Here is a 3,157-nt window from a genome sequence, read left to right as displayed (position 1 = left end):
TTTCCAGTGCCGTGGTAACTTCGAAGGGTCGCTAAACGAGCCGTTGCAAGTCGAGGACTCCCTGTCTCGTAAGCCTTCTCCATCGAAGTCATCCTCGGAGCCTGGCCTGCCTACAGGGGCTGAGCCCTCCCTCCCCCCCGCCTGCCCAGTGAGCATAAAGGCAGAGGAGGGCAGAGCAGCCCTTGGGGGCGGGGGGGGGAAAAAGTCCTGGGGGACCCTCATAAGGAGCCTAGGATCGCCCCTTCTATGCTGGCCTGGCTTGCCAAACCTGAGGTCCCGAGCGTGGCACGATCCCGCTTGCCGGCCCCCAAGGAAGAGGCTTCCACCAAGTCTGATGAGTTGGGTAAAAAAAAAAAAAAAAGTTAGGTGCAGCTGATTCCCCCCCCCCCCACTCCCAACTCTGCAAGTAGCTCCAATTCTGGGAGTTGAAGTCCTTGATCCTTAGTAGATCTTCCTGGCTCTCCCACCCAAGGCTCAGGGTTGCTGGCGTGGAGGGAGGGAGTCGGAGTCGGAGCACAACTGGAGTCCTTGCAGCTGTGCCGGTCTCAAGGTTGTAAAGTCTCAAGGTTGTAAAGCGGGGGCTGTGCTGTCTCACTCCTCCAGCAGGACCTTGGGGCTCTGTCCCCCAAATCGGCCTCCGGAGGTCTTGTGGTCTTCCCCCAGTCTTCTTTCTTTCTTTCGTGGCCTCTGTAGGTTCCTCGCTGGGAGAAAGGTTGGCAGCCCCCCGTTTCCCCACCGGGTGGGTGGACGGTCCCAAGGATGGCCTGATCTCCCTTCCCAGGGAGGGGGTCCTGCAAGTGGTGGGTTGTTCTCTGAGCTTGCCTTTTTTGCTCCCGGACGTTTCGTGACCAAGCTAGGCAACGGCTCCAGCAGGACTTTGGGGGGGCTGTTGCAGCATCCCCCTGGTCAGGTGATTTGTATTCGGACGCTTGGCGGTTGACTCACCGTTTGTGACCGTTGCAGTGTCCCGGGGTCACGCCGTTCCCCTTTTGCGACCTTCCGACAAGCAAAGTCAATGGAGGAGGCAGATTCACTTAACAGCCAGGTTACTAGCTTAACGACTGCAGCGGTTCACCTAAGCCACGTGGCCAGGAAAGTTGTAGAACGGGGCACAGCTCACTTAACAACCGTCTCGCTTAGCAATGTCAATTTTGGGCTCAATTGTGGGCATAAGTTGAGGACCACCTGTAACTGGGGGCCCAAGGCACGCTGACCCTGTCAGGCCTTGCAGGGTGGAGAGAATCCACTAGATCCGTGGTGGCGAACCTATGGCATGCGTGCCAGAGGCGGCACTCAGAGCCCTCTCTGTGGCCACGCGTGCTGTCGCCCCAGTCCTAGGCCTTCAGCTGGGTTTTATAAAACCTTTTCACTTTAGGCTCCGCCGCCATGTGCAAAAAAAAAAAAAAAGGTTCAATCAATCAGTCAATTTCAACTTCTTGCGGAGAAAAAAAAGATCTCGCAAAGTTGGAATTGATTGATTGAACTTTTTAGTCCCACCCAGTCTGCCATTACCACCGCAGCTACGCCCACCCAATGGGCCACACCCATCCAACTGGCCACACCCACCCAATGGCCACACCCACCCGTCACCCGATGATACATAAGTGGGTTTTGGGTTGCAGTTTGGGCACTCAGACTCTAAAAGGTTCGCCATCACTGCACTAGATGGATGGATGGAGAGATAGATAGGAGAGATAGATGGATAGATACAGATGGATAGATGAATAAAGGGATAGATGGATGGATGATAGATGGATGATAGGTGGACAGATGGATAGATGAATGGAGAAAGGGATGGATGGATGGATGGATGGAGAGATGATGGATATAGATGATGGATATAGATGGATAGATGAATGGAGAAAGGGATGGATGGAAGGATGGATGGATGGAGAGATGGATAGATGATGGATATAGATGGATAGATGAATGGAGAAAGGGATAGTAGGTAGGTAGGTGGATGGATGATAAATAGATGATAGATTGACGGACGGACAGATGGATAGATACAGATGGATAGATGAATAAAGGGATGGATGGATGGAGAGATGGATAGATGATGGATACAGATGGAGAGATAGACAGACAGATAGATTGATAGATGATAGATAGATAGACAGATAGATAGATGATAGATAGATGATAGACAGATAGACAGACAGACAGACAGATACAGAGAGAGACTTTGAACATCAAGGTCCCCTCCCAAAAAAATCCCCACAGATAATAACCAGCCCTTCAAGTGGACCCCAAAGCCTCTGGGTAGCCAGTGCAGCTCACAAAGCAGACCTGTCCGGTGGGCGCATGCAGGATGCCCATTACTGCCCAGGCTGTAGCTCCTGAGCAGTCTTCAAGGGCAGCCCCACAGAGAACGCTTTGCGGCTAGCAGTGGCCGAAGGTGCCCAATCCAGGGCGGAGGGCAGTTGGCGCACAAGACACCTTGGCGGCCACAGCTGCCTCTTCCCCGTCCAGCAGGCACTGGGGGCCGTCGCACATCAGTTCCTCCTAGAGCCGGGCTCTCCCAACTCTACACTTTTTCAGACTTGTGGACTTCAACTCCCAGAATCCCTTAGCTAGCAAGGCTTTTCCCAGAACCCACCACGGGTAGGACAAGAACACAGGTGGCTAGACTACACTTATCACGTTTTTTGATTAGGTGGCTTTCTTAATATAGACGGAGGGAATGCAGTAAACGTAATATATCTTGACTTCAGCAAAGTGGCAAAAAAAAAGAGCTGGCTGGGGAATTCTGGGAGTTGAAGTCCACAAGTCATAAAGAGAGACAGAACCTCATTCAGAACTAAGACTGGAAAACCCACAGAGGGGGCTCTCGGGGGGGGGGGAGACTTTGGTAGCCTCACCCGGCGAGCAGCATCCCCTCAGCACGCTGGTGGCGCCTGTCTCTGGGTTGGCAGCTTTTCCCTGCCTCGCCCAGAGACGCTGAAGCGTTGTGTGTGTGGGGGGCAGTGCGTAGCCCATGGGGCACAGCCTCTCCCCCGAGGGGCCAACATGAGCCAAGCACCCCCCCTCCCTCGAGTCCAGCAGCAGACCGACCGTCTGGCTTCCTTGGCAGGGCAACTACGTCCTGGATCGGGATGAGCTGCTGGAAGCTCAGAAGCCGGAGTACGACGTCATCCTCTGCCTGAGCGTCACTAAG

This window comes from Protobothrops mucrosquamatus, unplaced genomic scaffold, assembly GCF_001527695.2.
Source record: "Protobothrops mucrosquamatus isolate PMUCROS unplaced genomic scaffold, P.Mucros_1.0 scaffold141, whole genome shotgun sequence".
In the NCBI taxonomy this organism is placed as follows: domain Eukaryota; kingdom Metazoa; phylum Chordata; class Lepidosauria; order Squamata; family Viperidae; genus Protobothrops; species Protobothrops mucrosquamatus.
Note: the sequence above shows the minus strand (reverse complement) of the source record.